Here is a 24,126-nt window from a genome sequence, read left to right as displayed (position 1 = left end):
TGTAGCTTTGAACATGTTTTGCTCCTCCCACACACCAAGTTTTCCTCATGAATCAGAAGCACCCGTGTCAAGTACTGTTTTGAAATTTGAGTCCCTCAGACTTGAATTCTAACCTACCTGCAGAAACCAAAAACAGTCCTAAAGCCCATCTTGGCCCTGATCACAAAGGAGTTTGAATAGTCATGTGCTGGTCCCAGGAAAGTGAATTAGGAGGGTTTTGTACAATTGGGGATTTGATATTATTTACCGGCAAAAAGACTGTCATTTGTGATGTGGTGAAGGCCTGGTTCAGGGAGAACTCTTATTTACAGAAACTTCCTCACCAGTTTTTATTTATTTATTTGTTTATTTATTTATTTATTTATTTAGATTTATAGATTTAGATTTATATATTATATATTTATATAATGCAGTGGTTTTCAATATGGGGTTGAAAAACCCTTTCATAGAGGTCATGGCAGGGCAAGCTGCTTGGCGGGGGGCGCCATCCACACAACAGCCTTGCGGGGTAGATCGAGATAGAGCGTTCGTCTGTCTGGAGCAGTGGAAAAGAGCGAGATCGGCATGGTGGGACAAGAGGCAGAACTGAACTGAGAAACTCCAGGGAAAAATAATAATTTATATGCAATCATGAACAATGGATCTTCAGCCATTGGTCAGTTTGGGTTTAATTTCTGTGAAAGAACGATTGCAGAATTTTATGGTTGGGGGTCACCACAAGATGAGAAACTATTAAAGGGTTGTGGCATTGAGAAGGTTGAGAACCACTGTTTTAATGGGTTGCGTTTTTGTGCTTGTGAAAAGTAGGAGCTGAGAATACAGCTCACACATACACACACACACACACACACACACACACCCACCATAGTATGCCACTACAGAGCTCCCATGGATCTCCAGGTTCCAGTTATTCTGGAATAATTTCTGATCTCCTGAGTACAAAATTCAGTTTCAGTAAGGGTTGCCAACCTCCAGGTAATAGCTGGAGATTTACAACTGATGTCCAGGTGAGTGATAACAGTTCACCTGGAAGAATGGCTGCTTTGGAAGGTACACTCTGGCAGCCTTTCTCAATTTTTTTTTACCTTTGAGAATATGGTTGGGAAGCATAGCTGTGTACATGCCCAGCCAGGGCCCCTCCCCTTCCTGCCCCTTCCAGGCCCAACCACCACGAAGGGGGGGAGGTCAATATAGAAAATTAACTTCCACCCATTTAAGAATTAATTAACCCCTATCCATTCCAGGGCTGAGAAACCCTGCTCCATAGTATTATGCCCCATTTAAGTATTTCTCTCCCCAAACACCACTCTCTTCAGGGTCTCCCACCCCTCCCCCAAATCTTCAGATATTTCCAAACTCAGACCTGGCAACCCTAGTTTCTGTAGAGAAAATAGCTGCTTCAGAGGATAGAACAGGGATTCGAACCTGAGTCTCCCAGGGTAGACTATGACATCCCAGCTCCACCCCAAAACTTTTAGGGATTTCTAACATGGAGTTGATAATCCTATTTATCCCCCGTTTTCTTTGATTGTGTGCCGACTGACCCTTTGAGAGCCCTGTTGGGACAGACAAAGATAGTTTCCAAGGTTCCCTCTTTTCCTGTGTCCTTGCTGATCCTGATCCTGGTATTATTTTGGCTGTGGCTAAAATACTGGCAGAAGTGGCTTCTATGGAAACAGGATTGTGTTTGTAAGATTGGTTATCAGATTGTTAAATAAAGCATTCACGTTATGTGCCTCACTGGAAGATGTTTCCTTGTTAATCCTCAATTCTTGGAATAGAATTGGTTAATAGAAAGGTGTTTGTTGGGAAATTGTGGTTTAACATCACTTTCAGGGGCTTGGTCAGAATATATTCCCAACATCAACTACTTCAGAATAAATTGAGCTCCGAACTTTTTCCAAGAATGATGGATGGGAAATCATGCTACCACTGGGCACTAGTCTTGATTATAATTCTACAAAAGTTCTTAGTCCTGGAAGAAAATTAAGAGCCCATCTACACTACATGTATTTATGTTATAACGCATATCATTTGTGCTATTTTGATGATCCAAAAGCCTCCTCTCCCAGTTACCTGGGGATGATTTTTACTCACCATAGGTAGCTACCTTATACGCCTATTACTCGCAGCTAGAAACCCCTATGTTCAGGTATTTCTTTTTTCTCTGAGATAATGAGGGAATCATTTCTTGGTTGCTTTTTGTAGTAACAAAACCAGGAACAATATCGCAAAAGAGACTTCTTTCAAATTTGAGGTGCATTATATGTATGTGGCTAAATTGTTGGGATCAAAAGATCTGCAGGAGAGGCACCTGGGACTATACTACAGGCTTCTACCCATCAGAAACAAAATATTTGCAGAAAAAATATAATTTTATTTACTAATCCAATCTACTGGACTCCAAATAATCTGGAAAAAAAACACATAGATGCACACACAAGCTTTCTTAAAAAGTAGAAATTGGTGGGGGGAATGTACCTGGGAGGACTGGGAAGAGGGAAGAAAAATATACAACCAGGAAGCTTGGGGAGGAGGGGGTGGCAAAGAAAGAGTGCAGAAAGTGTGCATGTATGCTGTTTCACAGGTTCACCAATGTGCAAGTATAATCGGGTAGGTGGTTGGGAATTATGGTCCTGCTTTCACTTATGCCATGCATGTAAACCTCGTTATTAATAATAAAAAAATATTACTGCAGTAATAATACATTCCAGAGAAGTAGCCCTGTTTTGCTGCAATTTTACACACGTAATCTGTTGCGTTTTAGCAGTAGTATGGTAGACCAGAGGCAAAGCTTGTTCAACCCAGGAATATAATGGGTGTTAGCACATACACCTGCACTGAGATCTTCCTGGATACTGCCCCCTCCCCTCGCTCCCTGCTCAATCTTGAGATCCAGTGTGGTGAAGTGGCTAAAGAGTAGCAGACTCTAATCTCAAGAGCTGGATTTGATTCCTGGCTTCCTCCATTTGCAGCCAGCTGGGTTGCCAATCTCCAGGTGAGGGCCTGGAGACCATCAGAAATAACTGATTAGGAAGGAGGGAAGGAAGGAAAGGGAGCGTGGGTAGGAAAAGGAAGGGAGAAGGAGGGAGAAACCAAGAGGATGAAAGAAGAAGGGAGAGGAAGGAGAAAGCAAGAATGAAAAAGAAAAGGAGGGGAAGGAGGGAGAAGGGAAGAAAAGAGGGAAAGGAAGAAAGGAAAAATAGAAAGGAGGGAGGGAGGATGAAAAAATTGAGAAAAGAATGAAAGAAAGAGAAGGGAGGAGGAAAGGAAGGCTTCAGTTCTGGAGAAAACAGCTGCTTTGGAGGGGCATTGGCCCTCCAACCCCCATCCGCATATAACAGTGTACAAATCAATGTCCCCACCTTCCTATCCAACCCCACATCTTCCAAAGGCCACACCTTGCCCCCCCCCCAACATCCTCCAAAGGCCAGGCTGGGAAGGCCATGGGGGGAGGGGCTGCCTCCTTCCTGCCCCCCTCCACATCTCCCAAAGACCAGGCTGGGTGGGGAAGTACATGAGGGAGTGGACTGCCTTTTTTCCACCCCCACCCACTCCATCTCCTAAAGGGCATCTGGGGCAGGGAAGGCCATGAGGGACTGGGCTGGCTCCTTCCCACCAGATTCAGATTTAGCTTATTAGTCGGCGATTGGCCATTTCCAGCAAATTGACTGTACAGTACAAAAGTCAGTTAAAATTAAGACATTAAACTGATAAAATCACAGGGAGTAATAAAAATAATAAAAAGTTCCTTCCCACCACCACAACCCCACAATCTCCCAAAGGCTTGGCCAGGCAGGGAAGTCCATGTGGGGCCTGCCTCCTTCCTGCCCCCTCCCCCCCATCCCCCAAAGGCCAGGTTGGGTGCGGAATGCCATGGAGGGAGTGGGTTGCATCTTTTCCACCCCTCCTCACATCTCCCAAAGGCCAAGCTGCTCAGCAAAGGCTGTGGGGGATGGGCTGCCTCCTTCCCACTCGCCCCATCTCCCAAAGGGCAGGCTGGGCGGGGAAGGCTGTGGGATGGGCTGCCTCTTTCCTAACATCTCACAAGGGACAGGCTGGGCAGGGATGGCCACTGCATCCTTCCAGCCCCTCTGAGGAGAGTTACGGTAGGGGAAAGCAAAGAGTGCTCTAATGGCCAGTTGCAAGGCAATGGGGAGGTGTTGTGAGGCCAGGTCCTGTTAGTGAGGACTTCTCGGAGGAAAAGCCTTGCCAGGAACACCCAACTTCATCCAAGCCTCAGTTGGATGAGAGCTTAGCCCAGCAAGATGTTCAACAGGCAGAGAGCTCTGACCAGCAGGAGGAAATGGAGCTGCAGACCAACAAGAGCTTAAGTTCCAAATTTGTTGCAGGAGCTCCTCATTCCTCTGCCCAGCCTCCAGGTGCAGCTCCCTTTTTGTCAGCCCGCTTGGTTCACCTTAGCCAAGAAAACAATGGCAGCTATGTGCTGGGAGAGAGCTCCAGTCTAAAATGCACCACAGCATGTTAGCAAGACAGTTACTGACTGCAAAAGATTGTGAGTCATTGCAGAGAGAGGACTGAGAGGCTGCTGAGAGCCTACATTAACTCGAGGGTGGGAGGCCTGGATTGTGGATACAACCTGTGACATAGTCATTCTGCTGATGCCATTGGACTGCCTGAACAAACCCTTGACTCACTGGACATTCATTGCATTGTCATTCTGTTTTTGAAATATTGATTATCTCTGCCTTCCTGTCAGCTCGCCTGTGCTTCCTTCCAGCAGAGAGCTGAAACCTGAAGCCAACACAGGATGCAGAAGAAGCAGGTGGCTTCCCTCCCTTGCCTGGGGGAGATGGAGGGTGGAAACAGGCTGAGGATGGGGCAACTTATCAGCAGCAGAGCCTTGCAGAGTGGCTGGCACCTCTTCCACCCAGCAAGCAGCAGGAAGAGGAAGAGGACAGATAAGCCTCCCGACTGGCCCTCGTTGGGAGAGTGCTCTCTCCCGGTTGGTTTCACATCCCCAGAGAGGCGCAACCAGGTATGGAGTTAGTTGTCTGCATGCAATTTGAACTTGATTGGCCCTCTCTGGGAGAGTGTTGGCTCTTGGTGAGAGAGTACTCTCTTCCTCTTTTTTGCCTGGGGGGGTGGGTACGGGATGTATACTTTTGTATGAATTGGCCCTGAACAAATGTCCAACACACCTATGATTACTTGTGCAATATTACACCCTTTATTGTGAATGCATTGGAATCAATCTACATTAGAGAGGCAGCCCCAGTTTGTAGACTTTACATAAGAATGTACAGCCACTCCTGTTCCTACAAAAATGGAAGAGCAGGTCGTAGATTCCTCTAGCATTCTTCTCCTTAGTTTGTAGAAGATTGCCAAGAAAAACCCTACATGCAGAATAAAATTCTGTTTTCTTCTCCAGTTATGGTTACCCATTCAGGGAAGTCTCTCAGCTCACAAAAGATTTTTCAAATCAGATAGATATAAAATCCTAGAGTTGGAAGGGGCCCTATAGGCCATCTAGTCCAACCCCCTGCTCTATGGAGTATCAGCCCAAAACATCCATGATAAGTATCGATCTAGCCACTGCTTGAAGATCACCAGTGAGGAGGAGCTCACCACCTCCCTAGGGAACCAATTCCAAAGCTGAAATACTATGAGCGTTTTTTCCCTAATATCTAGCCAGTAGTTTTCTACATGTAGTTTAAACCCATTACTGCAGGACTTATCTTCTGCTGCCAGCAGGAACTGCTCCTTGTCCTCTTCCAAGTGACAACATTTCATATACTTAAAGAGAGCAATCATGTCCCCTCTCAACCTCGTCTTCACCAGGCTGAACATTCCCAAATCCCTCAGCCTTTTCTTGTCACTCTCCTCTGCACCCCCTCAATTTTGCCACATCCTTTATAAAATGAGGCCTCCAGTACTCCAGGTGCTTTCTGACCAATGCATGCAGCACGTTGTTGTTGGATTCAAATGAGTAGCCGTGTTGGTCTGAAGTAGCACAATAAAATCAGAGTTCAGTAGCACCTTTAAGACCAACAAAGATTTATTCAAGGCGTGAGCTTTCGAGTCCAAGTCTGAGGAAGAGTGCTTGCACTCGAAAGCTCACACCTTGAATAAATCTTTGTTGGTCTTAAAGGTGCTACTGGACTCTGGTTTTGTTGTTGTTGTTGTTGTTGTCAGCTATTCAGTTATGTCCAACTCTTGGCGATCCCATGGCACAGCACATATACATATACAAATACTATATGTGTTGATATATTTATACATACAACCAAAACATGAAATGCTAATTTACATTTTGCTGTTGAATTTCCTCAAATACAAAATAACCTATAGAAACACAAGGGATTAATGATTAAAAGTTTCTCATCCCCAGGGGAGGCAAGGAGAACTTGAAAATACAACTTCCTTAAATGACATGTGAAAGTTTCAAGAGTTACTAATAAATTCCAATGGAACAATTGTTTGTTTTCAGGTGTCTACAATTTCTTCTAACACCTGGCTTGCTTGTTGTTGGAAGGAATGACCATAGCACACCAAGCGTTTACCTCCACATCACACATACCATGATTTAAACAGGCACAATATCAGGCAAGAGTTGGCTTTTGAACTCTGGTGCTGGAGAAGACTCTTGCGAGTCCCTTGGACTGCAAGGCGAACAAACCAGTCAGTCCTAGAGGAGATCAGCCCTGACTGCTCCATAGAAGGCCAGATCCTGAAGATGAAACTCAAATACTTTGGCCACCTCATGAGAAGGAAGGACTCCCTGGAGAGAGAAGAGCCTAATGCTGGGAGCGATTGAGGGCAAAAGAAGAAGGGGACGACAGAGAATGAGGTGGCTGGATTGAGTCACGGAAGCAGTAGGTGTAAACTTAAATGGACTCCGGGGAATGGTAGAGGACAGGAAGGCCTGGAGGATCATTGTCCATGAGGTCGCGATGGGTCAGACACGACTTCGCACCTAACAACAACAAAAGATATCGGGCATCATGTACGAAGCCCTTCATGGCCTTAGACCTTCATATCTGTGAGACTGTCTCTGCCACTATGCTCTGCCAGACAGCTGTGCTCATCTGAACGCAGCTTTCTGCAGATACCAAACTGCAAATAGGCAAAATCAACAACTGCCCATATATGTGCTTTCTCCATTGTGACCCCCACCTTCTAGAATGGCTTGCTTGAGCAGGTCAGGAAATTTCTCACTGTCCTGGCTTTCTGCAAGCTAGGCAAAACTGAATTATTCAAGAGGGGTTTTCTGCGCAGGCAATAGAGTATGATTCAGAATGTTACTTGGACAAATCATTAGGGACTTTGTACAGCAGGCTTTTTCAACCAGGGTTTTGTAAAATCTTGACGTATGTTGATGGCCCTGGAAGGGTTAATCAAAAGGGTGGGAGTTAATTAATTGTTAATATATTTTAAAAATGTGTTGAACATTTAGTAGGTGACATGACCATTTATGATCAAGTTGACCCATCACTTCCTTCCAAAATGGCCAATGATGGGCCTGGGGGGGATGGGCAGGGGAGGGCCCCCAGGTGGATGTGTACACAGTTATGCTTCCCTACTATGTCCTGTGAAGGCTGATTCTGTGAAGGTTCCCGGGGTTACAGTGGACAAGCAATAGGGATGTGAGTGTCCTGCATAGTGCAGGGGGTTGGACTAGATGACCCATGAGGTCCCTTCCAACTCTGTGATTCTATGATTCTATATTCTGCACGATCACACCACTTCTGGGGTTTCTCGAAACCTGAAGAATATTTCAGGGGGTTCTCAGTGGTTAAAAAGTTGAGAAAAGCTGGTGTATAGTTTGCTGTAAGTTGGTTCCTACTATGTAATTTTAAATCATTTAATATGCTGTGTTAATACTTAACACTTCGCTCAATTCTTTTTTCGTTTTAAAATATTTCTGGCTGGCTCTACAACCTCAGTCCTATTTCATTGTTTACTGCAGGATTTGCCATCCTTCTGCAGGGCCAGGCTTATTGTTGAGGCCGGCGCCTCCCCTTTTTAGATCGGCCACCCCCCTTTACATCAGCAGTGACCCCTGGTTTCCTGGGTAGTTCTGCCGCCATCAGGTGGGGTGGGTTGGGGATTGTTTTTAGGTGCTCTTATATATTAGGGGTTTTATGGGGGTTTTACATGTTGTCACCCGCCACGAGCCTTAGGGGAGCGGCGGGCTAGAAATTCAATACTACTACTACTACTACTACTACTACTACTACTACTACTACTACTACTACTAATAATAATAATAATAATAAATGCCACATCCTGTTGATTGTATTTGCTCACTCTGTGTAATCTGCCTCAAGTCCCAATGGGAAAGGGAGTCTAGTAATAATGGCAATAAATAAATACCCCACAGGCTCACAAACATATTGTCACCTGGCTGTTCTTTTCTTTGTTTCTTCTCCTCCATGGATACTGCTGAAGGGAATGCCTTTTAATCCTGTCTCACAAAACTCATGTCCAAATAGTCTGTGAGAGGGGTGGCCAATCTGTGGCTCTCCAGATGTCCCTGGACTACAATTCCCATAAGCCCCTCCTGGCCTATGAGGTGCCAATGGAATAGTTTCGTTTTGTTACAGTAGACTAACTTAGCCGTTTCCCCACTCTGCTATGGTGGCTACACTCCTCTTAAATTAAAACACAAAGCAAAACAGCAGTACCTTAATCTTTAACAACGTTTATTACCATTTGTGATACATGCCTTCTAACCATAGCATGGCACTGTGTACTAGTTGGCGCCTTTCCAGTTTCTCCTCTACGTTGAATAGGATCCGGGAAAGAGACTATCCGTTACTGGCGTCCTAGTGCTGTGACTAAACAAGGAAGGGGTGTGCACCTGCTCATGTCAAGAGAATTATTAGCACAGAAAACGTCATCCAAAATATGAGATTCTAGGGTTCACAACAGCCTCCTTTTTCCATTATCTTAGTGTCCTCAAGGAGATGTCTGTAATAATTCAGTGTTTATACCTAAACTCTTATCTCTTGTTGTATTTCCCTTAGAAGAAAGCATTGTCATTCTCCTTTATAGAAGCAGTCTTGAGTACAACAAAGTAGGTGCGTTTTGAGAGGGGAAAACGTTTGTTGTAGTCCTTTCATCCCCCGTTTTACCTTGCTTCTTCTTTCCTCAGAATTAAACGTGGATTTTCTCTTTCCCTGTGTTAGTTCAGTTTCTCTGAATATATGCCTTTCTTTCGAGTGTTCAAGTGGCCAAGCTGTAGAGTGAAATACATTTATATATTGACAGCCAGCCTACCAGTTGATAGGAAATATATGGATATACACTTAAGTCTTTTCATTTAATTTATTTAAATTAAAATGTTGCTTCATTTTGCTTTTGTCCTTTGCTTTCCTGGAACTTGTGTGTGTGTGTGGATTTCCTATACCTATAAGGATTCCATTTTTAATTTCTCTTCAAAACTAGCTTGAATTTTCCCAGTTGAATGTAAGTAACATTCATACGTGTAACGAATACACTTAACTGCAGTGTATCTAAAAGAGAGGATAGGGTTAGGGGCGTGTCAAGATGGAAATGTGAAAGAAATCAGAAGGCAGCACCAGTGCATAGATGGGACTATGCACATTCAGTACTATATTTTTAAGCTTCTGTAATCGGGGAGAAAGAACCACATGAGATCTTGGTCCAGGGTAGACAAGATTTGGAGATAAGGAAATGGAGATAAGGAAATGCTGGGGATCAGATAACAACCTTATGGTGAGGGTACCATTCAACTTGCATGGTTTTCTGTAGCAGTTTGTGTTACTAAAAGGCTAACCTAGGCAGACATGACAAGTGACTACTACGCATGGACGTAGAGTCATTAAAGCATGAGAATTTTTAAAAATTTAATTTTAATATTTTTAAATATTTTAGTAGTCCCTAGCCTGCTTCTGAAAAGACAGTCCCCATTCCCTGACCTGATTTTAAAGGACTACAGTGTTACTCTATGAACTATTGTGCCAGGGGGGGGGATATTGGAGCTGCAAACATAGAATCATAACCAGACACATAAACCTGTCTCCATTCACTCCAACTCAAATGTCTCCAAATGGTATCAATAGAAAATGACATCCTCATCTAGAGTGGGTTTGAAGCGTGAATCTTTCAGCTTTCATTCAAAATCTGCTTCATGTTTAAGGGGAAGGCTTTCATTTCTTGCATCTGATACTCATTTTCAAACGCAAGCTAAAAGGACAATGAACCCTGAAAGGATTCAGAGCCACGGACATTTATGAAGGCAGCCTGCGTCGTTCAGTGGGCAATGCGCTTGCCACAGGCTCTGACTTCTATGAAAATGCATTTGGCAAGGTGATGCTTCTCAGTGGAAGGTAGCGGTGAAATTCCGAAAGTCAGTGGTGCCAGACTGGTGAGGCCCGGGCTAAGATTACCACCTTGCTATGGAGCTCACTGACTGACTTTGGGTCTCTCACGGCACCATCTGCCTCCAAGGGAGCGGAGGAAAAGTGTGAGAAAAAAAACTGATAAATATGCGGGAGGTGGTGGGTTCTCCATCTTTGGAAATTTTAAAACAGAGGCTGGACAGCCATCTGACGGAGAGGCTGATTCTGTGAAGGCTTAAGGGGTGGCAGGTTTCAGTAGATGAGCGATTGGGATGTGAGTGTCCTGCATAGTGCAGGGGGTTGGACTAGATGACCCAGGAGGTCCCTTCCAACTCTATGATTCTATGATTAACAGAATCTAACTCCAAGGGAGCGGAGGAAGAGTGAGAGAAAAAGAACTGATAAATATGTAACTCCATCTGAATAAATGCAGAATACCTTTCGTTAACCCCTGAGTACTGCTGACAAAGCATTGAAGAAGATGTGATTTGGGCAGCCTCCATCTAGCAGCTCAGTATTCTGGGGAAAAAAATAAAATTCTGCCACTCTGGACTGTTGCAAGGAGTTAAGATTGCAGACTCACACTTAACCCTCCTGCGAGTGAGCCTGGATGGGGGGAAAATATCAGTAGGATGGAAGTCAATCTGTTTAGAGCCAGGGTGTCAGGTCTGCCAACTCTGGCTCAATATTCACCAATTAGCGTAAACAGATGTTGATCCCTTGAAACCAAAAGCAAGCCTTTTTTTTCTCTCTCTCTCTTAGACTGACTGAAGCTTTTTGGCTCAGCCTTGAGTCCGCTCTGCGACTTGAAAGTTCCTCTTCTGTTTGTTCTTGTTTTACATACAGCAGATAGAGCTGGGCGCTGTTAAGCTCTGGAACATTCTTCAAAGCTCGGCCATAAAAACTGTTAACAGCAAAGGAAACAGCCTCACACTTATTGCCGCAATGAAAGTACCTTCAAGACGCTTTAAAGCCCTTTATGGACTATTGATGGTTTTATTATTGCCAGGGCAGCTTTAGTAAATCAGTGTAAAACATTTGTTTATTTCTGTGTCACATAAATAATTGGGCTATCTCTGGCTGTTACCACAAATGCCGGGAGATGCAAAAGGGAGAGGTGATTGTTGTGTCTGTTTCTTTTTTCCGCACACAAAAGTGCGCCCACCCGACAGCCCTCAGTCACCTTTAAAAAAACGCCATTGTTTTACACAACAACAAAGATACTCCCCGTCTTCTCTTTTGAAACTGCCATTGCCAGTTCATTGGAAGTGGGAGAGATACAGAAGGAAACACAGTCCAGCTGCCACTTGTAAAACTGGTTTTGAGACCAAAGTAATGTTTAACAAAATAAGCCAGAGGAGACTTGGGAGTGTAATACCTAAACGAGGCAAATAAGATCTGAATATGGGGGTGGGGATGGGTACACTCCACCAAGTCTGCAATACAGAGGCCTCAGCCAGATTGAAACCTGATTTATGTCTATTTATAAGACATTTCAGAAATCGAACTATTTTATGAGACAGTAAGTATTGGGGAGTGGGTCCCTGTTGCTGGTTTCTACAAGCAAATCATCCACACATATTGAATTGTTATTGTGCACTAGTGGCCCGCTTGCTGGCCTGTGGGCCAGATCCATTCTCTGAGGCAACTTCGTTGACACCATCAGTTGTTGACCAAAGAAAGGTCAACAACTTTGCTCATCAGGAAAAGAGGCAAATGTTTTCAGGGAGGAAAATATTTAGGGTACATCTGTATATGTAAAGTCACCCAGTTGCCAGCTGTGGTTTCAGATGTTCCTGGAAATTTGAGGACGGTGCCTGAGGAGGGTGGAGTTTGGGGAAAGTAAGGAATTCAGGGGAGTTTTATTTATTTATTCATTCATTCATTCATTCATTCATTCATTCATTCATCCATCCATTCATCCATCCATCCATCCATCCATCCATCCATCCATCCATCCATCCATCCATCCATCCATCCATCCATCCATCCATCCATCCATCCATCCATCCATCCATCCATCCATCCATCCATCCATCCATCCATCCATCCATCTATCCATCTATCTATCTATCTATCTATCTATCTATCTATCTATCTATCTATCTATCTATCTATCTATCTATCTATCTATCTATCTATCTATCTATCTATCTATCTATCTATCTATCTATCTATCTATCTATCTATCTATCTATCTATCTATCTATCTATCTATCATACTTCTATACCACCCTCCCCGGAGGCTCAGGGCGGTTTACATCATAACAGAGAACAATACATAAACCAGTCTGTAAACATGTATAACTGATAACTAATAATTGTAACCAAATAACAGCACAGTATAACAATAAACAACATAGTAATACAACAGGTCCAGGGCTTATTGATGGGATTCTGAGGGGTGGGGTGGGGGGGGTGATCTCTAGAAGAAGAGTTGGTTTTCTACCCCGCTTTTCACTGCCCAAGGGAGTCTCAAAGGGGCTTACAATTGCCTTCCCTTTCTCTTGTGAGGTAGGTGAGGCTGAGAGAGCTCCGAGAGAACTGTTTGGTCACAACAGCACTAAGTTATTCCATAGATTCTGCCCTTTGAAGCTGACATTTTCTGCAGAGGAACTGATTGTTGGGGTCTCTAGACCCTATCTGGCAAACCTTTACTGAGAAATGCTGCTGACTTTAAAAGGGATTCTGTTAACTTTTGTACTAAATAGAAAACTCCCTTTGAAAACCTATATAAGCGCCATTTTGGAGCAGTAGTGTTGACAAGATTCAGTCTCCCTGGTCTTTCCCATGAAGTCAGCATCTTCCCTCCTGGTTGGTTCTGTAATCAGGTCCCATATTACTGGCCCCTCCATTATGCAGTTTTCTTGCATGCATGAGAGTCATCCATAAACTGGCTTTCCAACACAGCTGAGTGATAGAAGGAATTCTGTGAGGTGGTCAGTTTGGGCTTCTGGTTTATCATCTGGGAAGCTACCCCTATGGATACAGAAGTTGGCTACCAAAACTACTTTACTGTAACTAGCTCTAAAAGAAACAAATTACAAATTGCAGCCAGAAGGGCAGCAAGTGGTGTGGTCATCCACACAGCCTGACTATATAGCCCTGTTCACGAGTTCTCAAGTTACCCTGAATATACCGTCTGTGCATAGTGTATACTTAGTTGTTGTTTATATGTGCGTTGAGTAATTTTCCTGTTACATTCAATGCATGTAACAGCTGAATATGGGATTGAAACCGCACATTTATCCACTTATTACCAGTGCAAAGAAATAGAATAAAACAACAAAAAGGAAAAGATATGTTCCACAAGAGCCAAGAATTTAAATCATAGTTTGGCATGAAAAATCAACACAGAAATGCATTAACAGGGCAAGGTTAGGCTGCATTAACTGAACAGGGCAAGGTTAGGCTGAAAACAGGGCATTGTTAGGTTGGACCAGGATGCATTTTATCACCCTGTCTCTTCAATCAATATGTATGCAACGCACATCATAAGGAAAATTGGATTAGATTTAGATGAAGGCAGAGTGCAAATTGGTGGAGGAAACATGAATATTCTGAGATACACTGATGATACCACATTATTGGCAGAAAATAGTAAGGACTTGAAATGACTAATGCTGAAGGTTAAAGCAGAGGATGCCAAAACAGGATTACAGCAGAAAATCAAGAAGACAAAAGTACTATTGGGGAATTGTTGTTAGGTGCGAAGTCGTGTCGGACCCATCGCGACCCCATGGACAATGATCCTCCAGGCCTTTCTGTCCTCTACCATTCCCCAGAGTCCATTTAAGTTTGCACCTACTGCTTCAGTGACGCCTTCCAGCTACCTCATTCTCTGTCGTCCCCTTCTTCTTTTGCCCTCAATCGCTCCCAGCTCCAGGGAGTCCTTCCTTCTCATTTTGCCTTTTGGAACTGTCCATAGAGTTTTCAAGGCAAAGATACTGGAGTGGTTTGCCATTTCCTTCTCCAGTGGATCATCTCTCTGCTATGATCTGTCCGTCTTGAGTGGCCCTGCACGGCATAGCTCATGGCTTCACTGAGCTACACAAGCCCCCTTGCCATGACAAGGCAGCGATCCTTGAAGGGGGATTGTGGAATCAGACAACCTTAAATTTGAGATGCAGAAATTGAAATCATTCAAGATTTTACATTCACTGATTCCATCATCAATCAAAAGAGAGACTCCAGCCAAGAAATTAGGAGACTGAAACTGAGGATGGCAGTCATAAAGGAGTTAGAAAAGATCATGAAATGCTAGTATGTGTTGCTTGGCAACACAGATCAAATTAATTAATGCCATAGTGTTCCCCATTACTATGTGTGGGTGTGAAAGATGGACAGTGATGAAAGCTGAAGGAAGAAAGTTGATTCCTTTGGAATGTGGTGTTGGAAGAAAGTTTTATGGATACCATGGACCACCAAAAAGGCAAATAAGTGGGTTCTAGATATAATCAAGCCAGAACTCTGCCTAGAAATTAAATGGCTAAACTGAGGCTATGGAAAAGACGATAATACTATGAAAAATTGATGGTAGCAGAAAAAGAGGGAGACCCAATGTGAAATGGATTGTGTTGTGATTGTGGTTCTGCCAAGAACTGAGCTTGAGGTCCAAGGCAGGATTGAAGCAGGCAATGCAACTGACCCATGCACAGCTAGATCCCGCCTGCAGGATACAGCCCGTTTAAACCAAAACTGACCAATAGCGCACACTGGTGGGAAGATCCATTTTTTGCTACTATATATAAGTTGGGGTTGTTTTGGGAGTTTATCAGTTCAATTTTGCCTCTTGTAACACCATGCTGAGATCACAATAAAGAGCTGATTGAACTCCCAGTGGTCCTGGCTTTCCTAGAACCCATGGATTTAACAGATTGAGTCAATAAAAGAAGACACAGCCCTCAGGTTGCAAGACCTAAGAATGGTTGTTAATGATAGCTGTTCAGCCTGGAGAAAAGGAGGTTGAGAGGGGACATGATAGCCCTCTTTAAGTATTTGAAAGGTTGTCAGAGGAGGGCAGGATGCTATTTCTGTTGGCTGCATTGGAAAGGACACACAGTAATGGGTTTAAACTACAAGTACAACGATATAGGCTAGATATCAGGAAAAAAATTTCACAGTCGTTCAGCAGTGGAATAGGCTGCCTAAGTAGGTGGTGAGCTCCCCCTCTCTGGCAGTCTTCAAGCAAAGGTTGGATACACACTTTTCTTGGATGCTTTAGGATGCTTAGGGCTGATCCTGCGTTGAGCAGGGGGTTGGACTAGATGGCCTGTATGGCCCCTTCCAACTCTATGATTCTGTGATTCTATGATAGGACATTTTGGAGAATGTGAATTCGCAGGGTCACCATAAGTCACAAGCAACCTGACCATACTTACACACACTACTTTTGATTGGTGAGCCACATTGCATTTGTTTTGTTAAACAATGGCAGCCTTTTCTGGATGACTGAACCAGCATTTTCAAAAGCCATATGGGGTATAGCCTATAAGGAGGAGGGAAACTGGACAGGATTGAATGAAAAACCTGCCTGGATGCAACCATAAGTTTTAACAGTAAAATAAAAAATATTGTATGTGTCAGGAAATACATCCCTTTGGTAAAAGTTCTTTCGGCACAACAAGCTGCAGCACAGAATTACCTCTTCTGCACAAAAATTTAAGAGCATGTATCTAATATTACAATCCAGTTATATCAGAATCACTATAAGTTATAAAATATTATTGGGGATATAAGGAGAAATCAATCGTGGAAAAAATTGGGATTCAGCTGTTGTAATGAGAAAGGTACTAAAATATTAACTCCTCTTAAACTGCTCCCTCTAACTTTTCTTTAGTATCAATAAACTTCCGATTGCAACTTATTTAGGCTCTATTTGAGGTTAAAGCATTTTCCCCCCCTGGCTAGTTAGAAACCTTAACCACATTGTTAAAATTTATTTGAAAGTACTAACTGAAGAATGAGATATGAACATGAGCTTGTATTATGAGATAGCAAGATGGCGAAATAAGAAATCTTCTCCGGTATATTTAGAAGAAGAAGAGTTGATTTTCATGCCCCGCTTTTCTCTACCCGAAGGAGTCTTAAAGTGGCTTACAATCACCTTCCCTTCTTTTCCCCATAACAGACACCCTGTGAGGTAGGTGGGTGGGGCTGAGAGAGCTTTGAGAGATCTGTGCCGACTAGCTGTATGTAGAGGAGTGGGGAATGAGCCCCAGTACTCCAGATTAGAGGCACCATTCTTAGCCACTACACCACGCTGCAGTATATATCAAAGAATCCAAAGCTAGAATGAAAGTTAGGATTTGTCTCCATTCTGAAAAGATCTTCCCCTGTTGAATTTCTACCTATTACGCTGCTAAAGAATCAGACTGTGTGACATAAAATCCATGGTAGAGCAAACGAGCATTTGGAGAATTCTGACTTACTGGCATGAAACTCAAATGGTGCTTTTAGAAATAAACCACAGAGAACTCTGAATAAGATGTTTACTGTATATTGATGTACCTTCCTTAACTGATTTGGTGCCAGAAGCTGTAATGCTGTAATCACATCTGCCAAAGAGAATGGGGTTTGGATGGAGATAAAGGAAGTGATAAAAACGTCTAAACTTACTCAAACCAATGGGTAACGTTCTTTGAAAGCTAGCCACTTCCAGGAACTCTGCAATGTACCGCAAATAATTTAGCGCTCTGTGATAGTACCAGAGATAGCTCAAGGATAGCTCATGTTATTAGATAACAATGTCAAAGGAGTTGTTGTTTAATAAAAAAGAAAGAAAACCCTACGCAAACACCCGCCAGTTTTTATATATACTCAGCTAATATTTTGATAAGGGTCAAAAACCTTCATTTGCAAGCTGAACAGTACATTGTGACTATTGCCTTCTTTTACATCAATAAGGCCAAAGTGATGTGTTTAAATTAATGGGACAGGAGCAGTGATCTTTATCTTATGGCTTGGAGTTGAAATAATTCTCATCAGCATTACAACCACATTTGTGATCTTAATATCTTGAGATGCCAAGTGTTGTCAAGGGTCGTTTTTCTGTTGAATTTCCAAACAAGACAGTAAATTGAACACACACACACACACACATCATCCATCCATCCATCCATCCATCCATCCATCCATCTGAAAGACAGGTAGCCTACACTGCAGTCCTAAATTTAACTGCCCTTCAAGGCCTACAGATGGATTTAGGAAGGTGTAACTTTGTTTAGGATTGTAATCCTAAACGAGAAGATTTGAAAATGTCACAAGAATTCTGTTGGCTGCAATTAAAATAGAACGGTATGTAGGATGGCCATTTTTTTCCTTATGCGTTTTAATCGCAGCATGATATTCTAAAAGTCAAGATAATTAAACAGGTAGCCCTGGCAGGTTGTTGCAACAAAAATAAATAAGGACCTCTTATTAGTCTTCAACTGCTCTAGGCTCCTGTTTATGAAGTCAAGATGTGTTCGGAAAAAAGGTCAAGCAGTGCGTTACCTGCAATTGAAGGGGCTTTGAATTTTTCAGATACAGAGACGGGTTAGCTAGAAAATGATGAAACGGGTTTACTGTTCTTCCACAGTACACAGGTACTGTGCTCTGTGTGGTAATGTTAAAATATTGGAAGGTCCTTGGGGGATTCTGTCAAGGAGGTTTAAGTATGAACCTCAGCTCCAGAGCGCTCTCTCTCTCTGAACCTTATCAATAGAGAATACATGACGGAAAGGCACCAAGAATCCAGGGCCTATTCTGCACACAATAGATAATGTGATTTCAATGCACTTTCAAAGTAGATTTTCCTGTTCTGCACGGGTAAATCCAGCTGTCAAAGCACATTGAAAGTGCATTATCCTTTGTGTGCGGAATGGGCCCAGGAGAATCAACGGAGGCACCCCCCCTCCCTCAGTGTCCCATGGATGAACACAAATCAATGGGACCAAGGTTTTTTCTTTCCCAAATCAGCAAGGCCATGTCTCGATTCTGTCAGGGATGTATCCAAATAGAAATGGGTGTAGATCAATGGTTCTAAAAACTTTTCCAGCTGCCCCCTCCATGGTTCCTAGGCCTTCCTTCACACATATATGAACACACACGTCTTTCCTGGTGTTAGGTCTACTGCAAATTCAAAACACTCTATATTGCCTACACTTCTTTTGTTGTTGTTGCGCAGTGGCCTTTTTTTTAGTCTGGAATAAATATATCTTTGTAAAAGTCATTGGATCCTCATTGGGGAGAAAGACAGGTTTTGCGGGGGGGGGGGGTGAGTGAGAGAGGCAAGCAGTGGAAAATCCCATGGCCAGCCGCAAACAGGAGAAGACTTTTCCAGCCTCCCCAAAATGGAGATTTTTGGGGGGGAAGGGTTGCCAATACTGGGTTAACAAATTCCAGACCTGGGGTAGCATCTTTGCAGGACACAGTCTGAGAAGGGGGAGGAGCTCAGCAGGAATATGATCCCATCCAGCTAAGCAGGGTTGGCCCTGGTCAGCACCAGGGAAGTCCAGGGTTGCTACTATCCAGAGGCAAATCAAGTGTAGAGGCACTGGGATACCAAGGTGGCAAGCACAATATCCAAAATAGACTTCTGTAGAGTCTCGAATCTTCTGTTATTTCTTTATTCTTTATAGGACAAAGCATTTTGCCCACTGGCTTTGTCAAGGGACATTAAATTATTAGTGTTTCAGACAAACTTCATATAAGTAAATACATGTCTCTTAGACAGAGTATAAGGTCGTTATAACCGCAGCTACTCCTCAATAAGAATCATAGAACGAGTGCTGGAAGGGGCCAGACAGGCCATCTACTCCTACCTCCTGCTCAATGCAGTTTCAGCGTAAAGCATCCATGGCAAGTGGGTTGTCCAGTCGCTGCTTGAAGATTGCCAGTGAGGGGGAACTCACCACCCCACCGTCTCCAGACTGAACATTCCTAAGTCCTCCAGCCTTTCTTCACAGGGCTTGGTCTTCAGGCCCCGGATCATCATCTTTGTCACCCTCTTCTGCACCCACGCCATTCTGTCCACATCCTTTCCAAAGTGAGGCCTCCAAACTGCACACAGTACTTTAGGTGTGTTCAGACCAACACGGTGCACAGCACGACAATGACAATCTGTGATCTGGATGTTATGCTTCTGTTCATACAACCCAGGACTGCAAAAGTCTTTTATGAAGAAGAAGAGTAGTTTTCATATCCCACTTTTCACTGTCCAAAGGAGTCTCAGAGTGGCTGCCAATTGCCTTCCCTTCCTCTCCCCACAACACAGCCTGTGAGGGAGGAGAGGCTGAGAGAGCTTGGTCAGAACAGAACTATCTGGGCTGTGACGAGCCCAAGGTCACCCAGCTGGCTGCATGTGGAGGAGCAGGAAATCAAACCTGGTTTGCCAGATTAGAAGCTACCACTCTTAATCACCACACCATTCTGCATCACACAGACTGCTGATATTTAGCTTACCGTCCCCTCAACTGGGAAAAGGACCAGAGAGATTGATGGGAATAACATGTCAGCCCCTTCTTTTCCTCACCTGTCCTCACCTCCTCCCACACCATACCATCATCTGTCCACCTGAACATCAATTGTGGTGTCTCTTTCCCCTCTTGGTGAGCCAGCTTGGTGTAGTGGTTAGGAGTGTGGACTTCTAATCTGGTGAGCTGGACTTGATTCCATGCTCACCCACCTAGCTGGGTGACCTTGGGCTTGCCACAGCCCTGATAAAGCTGTTCTGACTGAGCAGTAATATCAGGGCTCTCTCAGCCTCACCCACCTCACAAGGCGTCTGTTCTGGGGAGAGTAAAGGGAAGGCGACTGTAAGCCGCTTTGAGAATCTTTCAGGTAGAGAAAAGCGGCATATAAGAACCAGCTCTTCTTCTTCTTCTTCTCTTTCCAAACCACGATTCTCCAGGCTCATAATAAAAAAAAAAAAACCCTACTCCCTGCTAATAGTGGAATACAGGGAGATGTAATCACCTTGTGCATTTGAAAGCGAAGTCTTTGAATGGACCAGCTTAAACGTGTTACAATTTTTTTATTTAAAAAAAAAAGAACAAATTGCTTCAAGCATCTACTCCCGCTGACTCCATCTGCTGAGTACTGGAATGCCATAACAGATCTACTATCTCAACATCTCTGTTTTTCTTTAGGGTGGTGAGTCTGATTAAGGGATACACCTCCATAAATTAGCAAAGGCCAGGCTAGCATGCAACTTGTTTCTGAATAAATACACAGATTTGGAATACCGGTGAAATGATTCGCGCTTGCCCCGCAGGTATAGTGGCCACATAGAAGGGCCGTGCTAATAAACATGAGATGAGGAACATAGTGACATTCTCCAAAGGGAGCATGGGTAGTGTGGAGACTAAAAGGCCAAGTTATGTGTCAAGAAGCATCAGGTTCAATTCATGCCTCAACGAATCCAGCTGGCATTTTAGGGGATTGATCTTCCTAGAAAGCTCAATTTAAAGAATAAGTGGAATTTCCCTCACGACCCTCTCCTTTCTCGAAACCTGGATTCTCTGAGGGGTCGTGACCGATGTGCATATTGTAGGCGTGCACACAGTTCACATAATTTACACAAACCATATACTTCCTGTGTGGCGTCCCTTGAGTCAGAGGCTTCTACATAATGTCTCATTGTGAAGAAAGAATTTCTGACAATTCTTGGGAGGCATGACCAGCTCCCTTTCACCAGATGACGGCTTGAGCCATTTGGGGAGCAATTCCTCATGAGCCAGTTCTTCATTTCCTCTTGAAATAATTAGATGAGCATAGAAGACGAAATCTATGTGAAATGTGCTTTATCTATAGAGCATTTCCTGAAAGTGCACAGGTCACATGGTAGCCACTTCCATATTTCTCTCTGACTCATACTTGCTGCTCTTCACTTTTATAGTTTTTAAAGCTTTTCTCAGTGCTTGTTGGTTTTTAGTTTTCTTGATTAGGAAGGCTGGATCAGCCCTCTGTGTACATTCAAATGAGTAGCCGTGTTGGTCTGAAGTAGCACAATAACATCGGAGTCCAATAGCACCTTTAAGACCAACAAAGATTTATTCGGGGTGTGAGTTTTCAAGTGCAAGCACTTTTCGTCAGACTAGGAACTCCTTACACCAGAGGTCTCCAACCCCCGGTCCGCGGCCCAGTACCAGGCCGTTAAGGCCATGGTACCGGGCCGCCAGCGGCCGCGCCTGCCTTCCCCTCCCCCCGCAGCGAGAGGGGGGGAAGAGGCAGGCACGGCCGCTGGCATGCCAGCGATGCAAACGCGCACGCGCGGAGTTGCCGCGCACGCATGTTTGCGCCCCTGCCGGCGAAAACACACATGTGCAGCTGTTCTGCGCATGCGCGTTAGCGCCACCTAGTGGTGAAAACGCGCATGCACAGCAACTGCGAGTGCGCATTTACGTGCAGCTGCTGTGGCTGGGCCGCCGGCTCTCTCCCACCCTTGGAGGCGGTCCCTGACTACAAGAAGGTTGGGGACCGCTGCCTTACATGACAGGGAATTTATAGCAAAAATCAATTCTGTTACATCAGTAGACTGTATCACACAACCAAATACAGCCAACGATAATTCTTTATCAAAACAGCCAATCAATCCCCCGGAATTCAGTTGTAGTTTACAAAAACACAAGGAGAAACCAAACTGCCTGTGTCATGCATTGCACCATGCAAGATCCCACAAAAAGAGCAAGGTTTTCCTGTGTTCCCATCCCGCTGCATCCCACTGACCCTCCCAACTTCTGATCCTGGTGGGGACTCTCCTGAACAGCATTGCGGGCAAAGTGGAAGTTTGCTGTTGAAGTGGAAAATTTGTAAACGTTATCTCCTTTCTCCACTGATCCAAATGCCGTTCTGCTATGTGGTCAAACTTATGGCTGGGCGGCAAATCATTTCAACAAATACAGCCTCATCCTTCTCCCTTCTTCTGTCCTTATGGCTTCTTAGCTCATAGTCTTCTGTGTGCACAATCACATCGTTCCTGTATGGTTCTCTCCAAAACTCTAACCCCTAGCCAGTGCGGTGTAGTGGTTAAACAGTTGTATACTCTAGTCCAGGGGTAGTCAACCTGTGGTCCTCCAGCGTTTGCTGGCAAGGGCTCATGGGAATTGTAGTCCATGAACATCTGGAGGACCACAGGTTGACTACCCCTGCTCTAGTCCACAGCACTGGGGTTGATTCCTCCCTCCTCCACATGGAGCCAGCTGGGTGACCTTGGGCCAGTTACAGTTATAATAATAAATAGAGGCAAAGTCCGTTGCACCCAGGGAAACAACGGACACTAGGATACACAAAAGCTCATGTAAAGCTTGGTGTAGTAGTTAAGAGCAGTGTCTTCCTGGCCAAGTGCTCCTCCTGATTGAGGCTAACCTACCAAAGCTGGCCATTCCTGGTTGAGGGCCATCTCCTACTGGGGGAATATTTTCAAGGGGGTCAATCAGGTAGTGAATAAATTGTGTGCGTGCAATTTGATCTGATTGGCCCTCGTTGGCGGAGTGCAATTTGAACTGATTGACCCCCATTGGCAAACTGATCTCTCATTAGCTGCACACACCTAGGGAGGGCCAATCAGTTAGGCATTGAGTTGTCAGCAAGCAATTTGAACTGATTGGCCCTCATGGGCAGAGTACTGTTTGACCTGATTGGCCCTCATTGGCAGAGTGTTCTCTCTCTATATTGGTGGCACGCCCCTGGGGAGGGCCAATCAGGTAGTGGGTGAGCAGTCAGTTTGGGTTTTATAATGTTTACTGATAATCTTAGGGTGGGTAATAACAGAGCTGGTCTTGCTGATCAGTTCTCTTAGAGCTTTCCCAGCCCTGCCTACCTGTGAGGCTGTTCTTGCAGGGCAGTTCTACAGCTCTCTCACCTCCATCACAGGGTGTCTGTTGTTCGGAGAGGAATGGAAAGGTGTTTTTTAACTACGTTAGGATTCCTTTAGGTAGTAAAAAGCGGGGTATAAAAAACAACTTTTCTTCACCACGTTCATGCCTTCTTTATTCAACTGTCTTACCCCTACTTCCTTTGTCCCTTAAATTTCCTATCTCATGAGCTTCCTTCTGGTTACTTCTCCATTTCTATCCAAAACAGATACTTTTATGACATTTTTGTGTCATACTTGCACACTTAAAGTCTTCTCCCCTCAGGACAAGCATAACCATGATACACAGGAAGCAAAAGAGTTACAAGACAGGAAGAGCCAGCCCTGTGAAATGTAGTCCTCATGGCACTGGTTCCTGCCCCCCTCCCCCCTCCCCCCAACAACTTTTTTCAATGAAGAGGAGGAATTTCCTACCTGATGATAACATCGTCTTTTTTTTTTTTAAAGAACTGAAGCATAGAAGTTTATCTTGGCAGAACATCACACCCCAGAGAGAAGATTATAGGCATCCTGTTCAGATTTTTGTGCTGCTCATAAGCCCGCTTAAGGCTGCAGCCCTTCAGATGTCGACTTGGTTGGCACGCAGGTGGAAGTTAACGTTCGGAAGACGGAAGCGTCTTGTCACCACAGGTGCCTCTATCCAGAGGAATCCTATTGTGCTTTCCAAAAATAGATCACCAAACAAAATGCAAAGAATAAACGAGCATTTAAGAAACCTGGAAGGGGTTTTCCAAAGGTACACTGTGGACTGAGAAGGAAGCAGCAGCATTGTAGATTGGCTAACTCAAAGCCTGTACAGATCTCAAGTCCTAAGTGAGCATCCTCGCAAAATGCCCTGAATTTTGTATTGCAGCTGTAATTGCAACCCCCCCCCCAAAAAAAAGGTGTGGGATTTGGTATCTGATCATCTGTCAATCAACAAATCCACAGCCATCAGAAGCC

At 44.1% G+C, this 24,126-nt stretch overlaps 1 long non-coding RNA gene across 1 annotated transcript in view; it reads left to right on the top strand.

Moving 5' to 3' along the window:
* Window positions 1-24,126, top strand: part of LOC143824125 (uncharacterized) — a 32,813-nt gene that overhangs the window by 588 nt on the left and 8,099 nt on the right. The window contains exon 2 of the long non-coding RNA XR_013226702.1: window positions 4,742-4,999. This is a non-coding gene — a long non-coding RNA (uncharacterized LOC143824125). The remainder of the gene's footprint in view (window positions 1-4,741; window positions 5,000-24,126) is intronic.

Source organism: Paroedura picta, chromosome 1 (assembly GCF_049243985.1).
Source record: "Paroedura picta isolate Pp20150507F chromosome 1, Ppicta_v3.0, whole genome shotgun sequence".
NCBI lineage: Eukaryota > Metazoa > Chordata > Lepidosauria > Squamata > Gekkonidae > Paroedura > Paroedura picta.
This window is presented reverse-complemented; position numbering and strand designations above follow the sequence as displayed.